Below are 12812 nucleotides of genomic sequence, written 5' to 3' on the forward strand. Positions count from 1 at the left end.
ATGTTTTACTGCTTGTTTTAAGTCTATTGCTGAAAGAACACATAGAATTTTTGTTTGACAATTGGATGTAATTAATGTAAAACCTAAAAACTGTTTTCCTATCAGCATACCTCTTTGCTTGTTCATTATGTCTGATTAGTTTTCCTCCAGTGGATAACTAGGCAAATCTATCTATCATCTATCTATCTACCTATCTATCTAACAAAAAAAAGTGGCCTAGCACCCAGGGACATGATGGACACAGGACATTCAGTAACAACTCTGGTATTGAGGGGCAAATATTTTGTTTATCAGTGCATTCTATCAAAAGGTTTGCAGTCAAAAGGAGGAAAGCATGGGGTAAATCTTTATGTATTGAGGTACAGGGAAGCCATTCTGCCTTATTCATGATTTAACATATATTTTATGATGTCTTGTAGCCTGTCAAACATACATTGTGCATCTGCTTTAACCATTAAAGAAATAAATGCATTTAAAAATCAAAAGAGGAAAGTTTTACTGAGCTCTGTCCACCACAGAAACAGTCACCTCTACCCACCACCAGTCCCTCCCATCAGGAAACTTGCACAAGCATCTTAGATAGCCTCATCCACCAGAGGGCAGACAGCAGAAGCAAGAAGAACTACAATCCTGCAGCCTGTGGAACAAAAACCACATTCACAGAAAGATAGACAAGATGAAAAGGCAGAAGGCTATGTACCAGATGAAGGAACAAGACAAACTCCCAGAAAAAAAAACTAAATGAAGTGGACATAGGCAACTGTCCAAAAAAAAAAAAATTCAGAATAATGATAGTGAAAATGATCCAGGACCTCGGAAAAAGAATGGAGGCAAAGATCAAGAAGATGCAATAAATATTTAACAAAGATCTAGAAGAATTAAAGAACAAACAAACAGGGATGAACAATAAAATAACTGAAATGAAAACTACACTAGAAGGAATCAATAGCAGAATAACTGAGGCAGAAGAACGGATAAGTGACCTGGAAGACAGAATTGTGGAATTCACTGCTGCAGAACAGAATAAATAAATAAATAAATAATAATAATGTAAAGAAATGAAGACAGCCTAAGAGACTGCTGGGACAACATTAAACACAATAACATTCACATTATAGGGGTCCCAGAGGAGAAGAGAGAGAGAAAGAACTCAAAATATTTGAAGTGATTATAGTCAAAAACTTCCATAACATGGGAAAGGAAATAGCCACCCAAGTCCGGGAAGCACAGACAGCCCCATACAGGATAAACCCAAGGGGAAACATGCCGAGAAACATAGTAATAGAATTGGCAAAAATTAAACACAAAGAAAAGTATTGAAAGCAGCAAGGGGAAAATGACAAATAACAGACAAGGGAACTCGCATAAGGTTAACAGCTGATTTCTCAGCAGAAACTCTACAAGCCAGAAGGGAGTGGCATGATATACTTAAAATGATGAAAGGGAAGAACCTACAACCAAGATTACTCTACCCAGAAAGGATCTCATTCAGATTTGATGGAGAAATTGAAAGCTTTAAGTAAAACAAAAGCTAAGAGAATTCAGCACCACCAAATCAGCTCTACAACAAATGCTAAAGGAACTTCTCTAAGTGGGAAACACAAGAGAAGAAAAGGACCTACAAAAACAAACCCAAAACAATGAAGAAAATGGTCATAGGGACATAAATATCAATAATTACCTTAAACATCAATGGATTAAATGCTCCAAACAAAAGACACAGGCTTGCTGAATAGATACAAAAACAAGACTAATATATGTACTATCTACAGGAGACCCACTTCAAATCTAGGGACACATACAGACTGAAAGTGAGGGGATGGAAAAAGTTATTCCATGCAAATGGAAATAAAGCTGGAGTAGCAATACTCATATCAGATAAAATAGACATTAAAATAAAGAATGTTACAAGAGACAAGGAAGGACACTACATAATGATCAAGGGATCAATCCAAGAAGAAGATATGACAATTATAAATATATATGTACCCAACATAAAAGCACCTCAATACATAAGGCAACTGCTAACAGCTATAAAAGAGGAAATCAACAGTAACACAATAATAGTGGGGGACTTTAACACCTCACTTAAACAATGGACAGATCATCCAAACAGAAAATTAATAAGGAAACAGAAGCTTTAAATGAAACAATAGACCAGAAAGATTTAATTGATATTTATAGGACATTCCATTCAGAGGCAGCAGATTAAACTTTTTTCTCAAGTGCCAATGGAATATTTTCCAAGATAGATTACATATTGGGTCACAAATCAAGCCTCAGTAAATTTAAGAAAATCAAAATCATATCAAGCATCTTTTCTGACCACAATGCTATGAGATTAGAAATCAATTACATGGGAAAAAAACGTAAAAAACAAAAACACATGGAAGCTAAACAATACATTACTAAATAACTAAGAGATCACTGAAGAAATCAAAGAGGAAATCAAAAAATACCTAGAGACAAATGACAATGAAAACACGATGACCCAAAACCTATGGGATGTAGCAAAAGCAGTTGTAACAGGGAAGTTTAAAGCTATACAAGCCTATGTCAAGAAATAAGAAAAATCTCAAATAACCAATCTAACCTTACACTTAAGGGAACTAGAGAAAGAAGAGCAAACAATACCCAAAGTTAGCAGAAGGAGAGAAATAATAAAGATCCGAGCAAAAATAAAAGAACTAAAACAAAGAAAACAATAGCAAAGATCAATAAAACTAAAAGCTGGTTCTTTGAGAAGATAAACAAAATTGATAAACCTTTAGCCAGACCCATCAAGAAAAACAGGGAGAGGGCTCAAATCAATACTATTAGAAATGAAAAAGGAGAAGTTACAACAGACACCACAGAAATACAAAGCATCGTAAGAGACTACTACAAGCAACTGTATGCCAATAAAATGGACAACCTGGAAGAAATGGACAAATTCTTAGAAAGGTGTAACCTTCCAAGACTGAACCAGGAAGAAATAGAAAATATGAACAGATAATCACAAGTAATGAAATTGAAACTGTGATTAAAAATCTTCTGACAAACAGAAGTCCAAGACCAGATGTCTTCACAGGTGAATTCTATCAAACATTTAGAGAAGAGCTAATACCCATCCTTCTCAAACTCTTCCAAAAAATTGCAGAGGAATGAACACTCCCAAACTCACTCTATGAGGCCACCAACACGCTGATACCAAAACCAGACAAAGACACTACAAAAAATGAAAATTACAGACCAGTATCACTGATGAATATAGATGCAAAACTCCTCAACAAAATACTAACAAAAAGAATCCAACAACACATTAGAAAGATCATACACCATGATCAAGTGGGATTTATCCCAGTGATGCAAGGATTCTTTAATATATGCAAAGCAACCAATGTGATACATGATATTAACAAAGTGAAGAATAAAAACCATATGATCATCTCAATAGATGTAGAAAAAGCTTTTGACAAAATTCAACACCCATTTACGATAAAAACTCTCCAGAAAGTGTTCATAGAGGGAAGCTACCTCAACATAATGAAGGCCATATATGACAAACCCACAGCAAACATCATGCTCAATGGTGAAAAACTGAAAGCATTTCCTCTAAGATCAGGAACAAGACAAGGATATCAACTCTCATCACTGTTATTCAACATAGTTTTGGAAGTCCTAGCCACAGCAATCAGAGAGGAAAATTAAATAAAAGGAATACAAATTGGAAAAGAAGTAAAACTGTCACTGTTTGCAGATGACGTGATACAATACATAGAGAATCCTAAAGATGCCACCAGAAAACTACTAGAGCTAATCAATGAATTTGGCAAAGTTGCAGGATACTAAATTAATGCACAAAAATTTCTTCCATTTCTATACACTAATGATAAAAAATCTGAAAGAGAAATTGAAGAAACACTCCCATTTACCGTTGCATCAAAAAGAATAAAATACCTAGGAATAAACCTACCTAGGGAGACAAAAGACCTGTATGCAAAAAACTATAAGACACTGATGAAAGAAACTAAAGATGATAAAAATAGATGGATAGATATACCATGTTCTTGGATTGGAAAAATCAACATTGTGCAAATGACTATATACACAAAGCAATCTACAGATTCAATGTAATCCTTATCAAATTACCAATGGCATTTTTTATGGAACTAGAACAAAAAAATCTTAAAATTTATATGGAGACACAAAAGACCCAGAATAGCCAAAGCAGTCTTGAGGGGAAAAAACAGAGCTGGAGGAATCAGACTCCCTGACTTCAGACTATACTACAAAGCTACAGTAATCAAGACAATGTGGTACTGGGACAAAAACAGAAATATAGATCAATGGAACAAGATAGAAACACCAGAAATAAACCCACACACTTGTGGTCAACTAATCTATGAGAAAGGAGTCAAGGAAATACAATGGAGAAAAGACAGTCTCTTCAATAAGTGGTGTTGAGAAAACTGGACAGCTACATGTGAATGAATAAAATTAGAACACTCCCTCACACCATACACAAAAATAAACTCAAAATGGATTGGAGACCTAAATGTAAGACCAGACACTAAAAAACTCTTAGAGGAAAACATAGGAAGGACACCCTTTGACATAAATCACAGCAAGATCTTTTTTGATCCACCTCCTAGAGTAAAGGAAATAAAAACAAAAATAAACAACTGGGACCTAATGAAACTTAAAAGCTTTTGCATAGCAAAGGAAACCATAAACAAGGTGAAAAGACAACCCTCAGAATGGGAGAAAATATTTGCAAATGAATCAACAGATAAAGGATTAATCTCCAAATTATATAAACAGCTCATGCAGCTCAATATTAAAAAAAAACAACCACCCAATCAAAAAATGGACAGAAGACCTAAATAGACGTTTCTCCAAAGAAGACATACAGATGGATAAGAAGCACATGAAAAGCTGCTCAACATCCCTAATTATTAGAGAAATGCAAATCAAAACTACAATGAGCTATCACCTCACACCAGTTAGAATGGGCATCATCAGAAAATCTACAAACAACAAATGCTGGAGAGGGTGTGGAGAAAAGGGAACCCTCTTGCACTGTTGGTGGGAATGTAAATTGATACAGCCACTATGGAGAACAGTATGGAGGTTCCTTAAAAAACTAAAAATAGAATTACCATATTACACAGCAATCCCACTACTGGGCATACACCCAAAGAAAACCATAATTCAAAAAGACTCATGCACCCCAATGTTCACTGCAGCACTATTTACAATAGCTAGGTCATGGAAGCAACTTTAATGCCCATTGACAGATGAATGAATAAAGAAGTTGTGGTACATATGTACAATGGAATATTACTCAGCCATAAAAAGCAATGAAATTGGGTCATTTGTAGAGACGTGGTTGGATTTAGAGACTGTCATATGGAGTGAAGTAAGTCAGAAAGAGAAAAACAAATATCTTATATTAAGGCATATATGTGGAACCTAGAAAAATGGTACAGATGAACCAGTTTGCAAGGCAGAAATTTAGACACAGATGTAGAGAACAAATGTATGGACACCAAGGGGAGAAAGTGGTGGGTGGTGGTGTGATGAATTGGGAGATCGGGATTGACATGTATACACTGATGTGTATAAACTGGATGACTAATAAGAACCTGCTGTTGTATAAAAAAATAAATAAAATAAAAAATATAAAAATAAAAATGGGAGGACGGGGCAGGGTGAGTGGGGCTGACAGCCCTTTGGGCCCTCCCTCAGCCCTGGAAAGTGTGGCTGCCCCGGGGGCATGACTTGGCCCCTGGCGCTTTGGCAGTACAGTGAGGGAATGAGGAGAAAAACAAACAGCTGTCTCCTCCCAGCCCCAGAGCATGCTCGCTTCTCTGTTTGGGCTTTCAAAAATCTCAAGGCAACTTGCAAGCCAAGTATTTGGAGTTCATTGGCATCACAACTTGAGTTCCAGCCATGACAGAGACATGTCCTAGCAGTGTGACCTTGGGTATTTAAACTAGCCAAAAACAACTTCAGACCTATATAATGTAACAGAAAAGGTCATTAAGCAGTAGAAGTGTAGAGCATATTAAGCAAGATGAACATCTCCAGAAGCAGTTGTGGAAGCTCTAGTTCTGCTGATGTATCTAATAACTTTAAGGATCTTTGGACAAAACTAAAGGAGTACCATGATAAAGAAGTAAAAAATTTACAATAAAAGTAAACAAACTGAAAAAGCGATGAATTTTAGATGTAGACTAGAAGAATTCTTCACCAAAAATCAACAGCTGAGAGAGCAAGAGAAAGTCCTCTATGAAACCATTAAAGTTTTAGAAGACCTATTAAGAGCAGGATTATGTGATCACTGTGCTGTAACCAAAGATCATATGTGGAAGAAACAGCAAGAGTTTGAAAATATTCCACAGCAGAATCTTAAACTTATCACAGAGCTTGTGAATGAACAGACTACTCTACAGGAAGAAAATAAACAGCTTTCTGAACAGCTGCAGCAGAAAATTGAGTATGATCAACAGCATCAAGCAACTGATCTTGAATCTGAGGAAGATGTTATTCCAGATTCACCATAAGAACCTTTTCATCTTCTGGTGCTAACTGACTACAAAGAAAGGAGAACTTCCTTGTCTAATATGTAGAACAAACACATACTAAATTGGAGCACTCTGGGTGTACACATAAAATGAGAAAAGTCCCAAAGTCTTCAACTCATCTATGACATAAAGCTAATGAAAGTGAAATTCTAGTGGCTGACACTTGTGATCAGAGTCAAGCTCCAATGGCTAAAACATATGGAAAAAGCAGTTATCCTCCTGATAATTTATCTATAATTGTTGCTGAAACACTTGGACTTAGTGTTCAAGACAAATCTGAATCTCGAGGCCCTAGGAGCCCTCTTCGGGATGAGATTTACCACTGTCGGGAAGGAGACCACAAAAAACAACGCTTTGAGGAATCTAGAAGAAATAGTGAAGATAGTTTAAGATTTTCATATTCTAATTCAAAGACTCCTCCTCAAGAAGAATTGACTAGTCGAGTATGATCTCTTCTATTTGGAGCTACCTCTAATGTGAAAAGTAGTTTAGGTTTGAGTATAAGTTTGTCCCCTTCTCTTTTAGAAACTGAGGGGGAAGAAATCTGAAAACAGTGCCTTTCAGCAACACTTCTAATTCTGGATCAGAGAAACCTATATCAAAATCTGAAGATGGTGGCCTTTTCACACATCATAATCTTGGGGCTGAAGTGAACAAGATCACTAACCAGTCATCTTCTAATAAGCAGATGCTTATAAATAAAAATGCAAGTGAATCCATAAATGAACAGGATAGTATTGATCACATTAAAGATACTGTTACTGATAAAGATAAACATGTGGTACCCCTGAAATCATTGGGAAGCAGAACCAAATGGAAGAAAATTGAGGAAGAAAGTGAAGATGAAGTAAGCTGTCCCCAAGCCTCCTTTGATAAAGAAAATGCTTTTTTCTTTTCCACTGGATAGTCATTCTTCCATGAATGGAGACTATGTAATGGGTAAACTTCTGGATCTGATTGATTTTCAGCTATTCAGTGTCAAGAGAAAAGCCAAGGAAGTGAGAACTCTAAAATCAGATTTAAGCAAGTGACTCTCTATGAGGCTTTGAAGCCCGTTCCAAAGGGCTCTTCCTCAAGACATAAGGCCTTGAGTAGGAGCTGTGGGTTAATCAAAGATTCCCCAGAAGAGCTCTGTTTACAGGAGCCCCTTTTGCAGTCCTTGAGTAAATCTTCAGAAAATAAAACACTGTTACGAATAAAGGAAGAAAATCCTATATTTAAAATCCATTTACGTCCATGTAAAGGCTTGGAGACAGAGAATATTTTTCATGATGTGAAGGGTGCTGGTTCTCATGAGCCTATAAACATAAAAACCAGGTCAGTCCATGGAACATGTTAACTTGCATCAGTTCTTCAGTTAAATCCATGTAGAATTGCTAAAACAAAGTCTCTACAAAACAATGAAGATGTATCCATTGAAAACATCCAGTGAAGTATAGCTCCAGGAGCAGACTTTTCTCAGTGTAAAATGTATATTACTGTAATAGATATGAAGGATGGCAGTCAGTCAAGATTAGCAGGAGAAGAGGTGGTGGACATGGACTTTGTGTTGGTTAGTGAAACTATGCTTTTAAAAATGAAGAAGCAAGAGCAGAAGGGAGAAAAATGTTCAAATAGAGAAAGAAAAATGAATGATAGCTTGGAAGATATATTTGACTGGACTACACATGAAGAATATGAATCCTGTTTGGCAGAGAGCTTCCCCCAAGTAGCAGATGAAGAGAAGGAGCTGTCAACTACTACAAAAACAAAAACAAAAACAAAAACTCTTCTGGTGATGAACAAGATAAAGTCAAACAGAAAGAATTTATGCAACATATTTTGAAGATAGAGAGAGACTAGCTTACGAAATTTTCCTCATATTGAGGAATAAAGAAGAAAATTGCTTGGACACACATGTAAGGAATATGAAATTTATTATGCAGATTTTCCAGCAGAAGAAAAAGAAAAGAAGTTGGCTTCCTGCTCAAGATTTCACCTCATTCCAGCCAACACACCAGAGAATTTCTGGGAAGTTGGTTTTCCTTCCACTCAGAGTTGTATGGAAAAAGGTTACATTAAAGAAAATCTTGACCCTTGTCCTTGTACAAAAAGACGGTAGCCTTACCATGCAATATTTTCTCCAAAAGGCAAAGAGCAGAAGGCATAAATGTTGAAGCAAAAACAGGAGAGGGGACAATTTTATTTTTAGTTATTTATAGTTAAAGTTGGTATTAAACATTGAATTTTTTGATCTTCTGTAAGCTAATTTATAAATGATTTTTCTATTGAAAATGTTTTCAAATGGCATTTACCCATCCCATAGACAACTATTTAAAAATGTGGATAAGTTTATGTTGTATTCTCTTGCTTTTGCACCTTTAAATATTAAGGTGCTTTCATTTTGCAATCTAACTTGAGTTGTTCGTTACTTTATTTTGGTAATACCTAATTACAATTTTGAATATAAAAAACAATGAATAAATACAAATCAAAATGAAGTAACTGTGATTCAGGCATCCAAAATAGAGCTGGGGTGGCCATCATGGATGTGGTTTGAGACACATTCCTATATTATGGAGAACTTGAATTTTCTGAACTGTATCAGACTCAAGGATCATCTCTTCTCAAAACAATATCCGCTAGCAGCTGCCAGCTGCAAACTTATGGTCCCAAAGTCTCCCCTTATAATTATGATTTTTTTATCTTATTTTAGAAATAGTAGCTAATGATTCAGCTCAAGCCATAGCCTCCCAGCAGAGGGCTCCAGATTCTTGAGACAAAATAATATTTGACAATAGCATTGCTTCAGATTATATTTTAGCAGAAAAAGGAGGCATATATGTAGTTGCCAGTATCTCCTATTGTGTATATATTAATATCACATCAGAGGTTGAAACCAACTTATATAAAAATTGGACAGTAGGCTACTTGGCTCCAAAAAAGTATCATCACAAGAGCCTGGATTTGATCTTTTAGGAAATATTTCTCATGGAACCCATTAGGAATAAAGTCTATATTAGAGGGATTACCTAAACTAAGTGTCAATGATTTGTGCTTGCTAAGATTTATCCTTCTTGTCAAGCTCTATATTTGTTGTTTGTCTCATATCTTTAATCCCCCACACCCCAACCCATATGACATTCATTGAACATAAAAGTCCAGACCCAAAGCCTTGGCCTCACCTTAGGACTCATGAGAATGTGAAACAATTTTATTCCACAAACCCAGACCTTTATCCCATATAAGCAAGAAGAAGCTAGAGTGGGTCATCACCCACTATCCCTCAAGACTGAGGAATGAAAAGGGAGAGCTTGTACCCCAGCTGAAAATGGCCCTATCTTATTCTTAACAGAATACTGAGTTGTTTTTCAAAAGAAACAGAACAAAACTGCAAGTCATACAGCCATAGTATTGGTGTTTATGTGTGTTGGACAACAATCCCTTTGCTGAGTAACACAGTCTTCTCTTTAATCAGATGAGAAAATGTACATATTCACTCCCTTCCTTATGATTTTTATAACGTGTATAAATATATACAAAGAAGTTACCAGTTCACACAGAAGATGTCAGAGGTCCCAATCTACTTAGAAAAATAAACAACTGTGTTTCAATTCTCATAAACATTACAATGGCAGGAATTTTACCCACCACTCTTCTCCCTCTGAGAGTGAGTCCAAAACCTCAGAAAAAAATTTTCAGGGATTATTAATTTTTAACATTTAGAAAAACAAGAAAATAGTTCCCCAGTAAATCTTCAGTCTTAATGACCTAGATCTTTGCAGATTCCAAGGTCTTTGTGTTATGGTGGGAAAAATCTTCTAAGTAGCAAGGAATGACTTCAGCTTGTTAAGAGTTAAAACATGCTCTTATGTTTGCCACTTGAATATCAGACTCTGAGCACTGGACTCCCCATTAAGTACTTATTTATATAACAGTAAACATTGAGTTTGTTTAATGTTCTGGAAAACCTTAATTTCAATTATTTGAAACTGTGTCCTGACAAAACTGAATCATGTGTCCTGATTTAATCTGAAAAAGTAGTCATTTAATGGTTAACTGAATGAGAGAAAAGTGTTTTCTCTTTCATATGCTGGTTTTTAATTGATGAGAAATACTCATTAAAACAACTAAACTTAGAATTAAGAAATTTTTAATAGAAAGAATGAATTTATGTAATTCAATACTTTACTAAGTATTTGGTTTAAATCATAATCTTGTTTTGCCTTTTCTTGGTAAACAAGGAAGGAATTATTTGCTATTGAAATCTGTGTCCTTCTTTCCAAGCTCTCTTTCTCGGAAATTCTCTCAAATTTGCATTAAGTAAGAGAAACAAAAAATAAACAAAGAAAACATTTTAAATCCATATTTTTTTCTTAGCTGTATTACCAAAGCACTTGTCTTTTGAAAAGGAAATTGAGATAAATCCACTTTATTTTTTTTAAGTTGAAAAATTTGCATGGCTTTTGTGTTAAGTCCAGTATTAAAATTCTGACTGTGTACTAGCTCTAAGATCTTGAAATAGGTATATAAACTCTCTTAGTTTCTTTAACTATAGAGATTTTTTCTTTCAAAGCTGGCAAGTCATGACTATCTCCATAAAGATTGGTGTCTTTCTCTTCTTTTAACTTTTTATACAACAAGAAATCTAAATTTAGTGGTTTCTGTAGCAATGAGCAATTTTGACCAGTTTGTTGCAGACTAAAATGTATGCCCAAAAACATTTCTTTCTTTCTTTTCCTTTTTTTTTTTTTTTTGGCTGCACTGGGTCTTCATTGCTGCATGAGGGCTTTCTCTAATTGTGGCAAGTGGTGGTTACTCTTCGGTGTAGTGCACGGACTTCTCACTGTGGTGGCTTCTCTTGTTGCGGAGCATGGGCTCTAGGTGTGTGAGCTTCAGTAGTTGCCGTATGCAGGCTCAGTAGTTGCAACAAGTGGGTTCTAGGATGCACAGGCTTCAGTAGTTGTGGCACATGGGCTCAGTAGTTGTAGCTCACGGGCTCTAAAACACAGGCTCAGTAGTTGTGGTGCACGGGTTTAGTTACTCTGCGGCATGTGGGATCTTCCCGGACCAGGGATTGAACACGTGTCCCCTGCATTGGCAGGCGGATTCTTAACAACTGTGCCACCAGGGAAATCCCTGAAAAACATTTCTTAAAAGCATCTTTTTTCCCCCAGAATTTTATTTAGAACAAATATTTGAGTAGGCTTAATAACATAATTTAAACATGCATGGTTGGTCCTTAAAACATAAAAGTGCTAATTTTTAAAATAGGAGTTCCAAAATTGCTTTGAGTAATGACAGCATTATTTAAAAGATAGAATTTTTCAGAATTAGATTTGAAATATTTCTGTTTAATATTCACTTGAAGGATGAAGTTTGAATGTTTTTATACCCCATAAATGTGGAGAGCCTAACTCTCATTCAAATTAGTTCCTAAAGTTTTTGACATTTTTTTATCTTGTGAATAAGGGGAAATATATGTAATTAATTACTTTATTAATGCAAAATTCTTCTGTAAATAATGTGAATTTTGGTGTAGCAGAAGGTAGCATCACTGAGTGAAATTATAAATTATGGAGCTAGCAGCCCTGCAATTTGATCCTATTTTCCCACTTACTGGTTTTAGTATCTGTTTCTTCATATTTTTTAATTGAGGAATATAGTTATTCTCTATACTGGATGCTTTCCTTTTTTAACTGTTTAACATCTAGCTGCTCTTCTATTTGGGAATACTCATTTGTGGCAGGATGTGCCCCATCTTTCAGCCCTTGAGAAGCAGAGACTTGAAACGTGACTTAGACTCAGCTAACCAGACACCCTGGAGAACGACTTTTTATCTTGATCAAGGAACTCAAAGGAAAAAGGTTGGTTATAATTTATTCACAGTGACATTGTCCTCATTGTCCTGGGGCAGAATGTACCTACTTCTTGGCCTCTGGACACATACTTCTGTGTTATTTATCATTGCCCAAGCTGACCTTCAGGTGTTCATCAGCTGTGAGCTGCCAATGTCATCCTGCAATAGATTCCTGCTCTTCTAAGACAACCAGGGTCAATTCCCGTTGCTTGAAAACAAATGCCCTGAGTGACACACCTACTGCAGTAGGTTGAATAATGGTTATCCAAAGATATCAAGTCCTAATTCCTGGAACTTGCAAATATTACCTTATTTGGGGAAAAAAAAGTCTTTGTACATGCAACTAAGTTAAGGATTTTGAGAGGAATTGATCACAAGTGTCCTTATAGGAGAGAGGCAGAGAA

The 12812-nt window shown here is 35.8% G+C and overlaps 1 pseudogene across 1 annotated transcript; it reads left to right on the forward strand.

Moving 5' to 3' along the window:
- The first annotated feature begins 6058 nt into the window (after positions 1-6058).
- On the forward strand, positions 6059-8725 carry LOC309808942 (DNA endonuclease RBBP8-like; annotated as a pseudogene). The gene has a single exon. The product of its transcript is annotated as a DNA endonuclease RBBP8-like (transcript).
- The last annotated feature ends 4087 nt before the right edge of the window (positions 8726-12812 follow it).

Source organism: Mesoplodon mirus (genome assembly GCF_964341445.2).
Source record: "Mesoplodon mirus genome assembly, chromosome: 7".
Classification (NCBI taxonomy): domain Eukaryota; kingdom Metazoa; phylum Chordata; class Mammalia; order Artiodactyla; family Ziphiidae; genus Mesoplodon; species Mesoplodon mirus.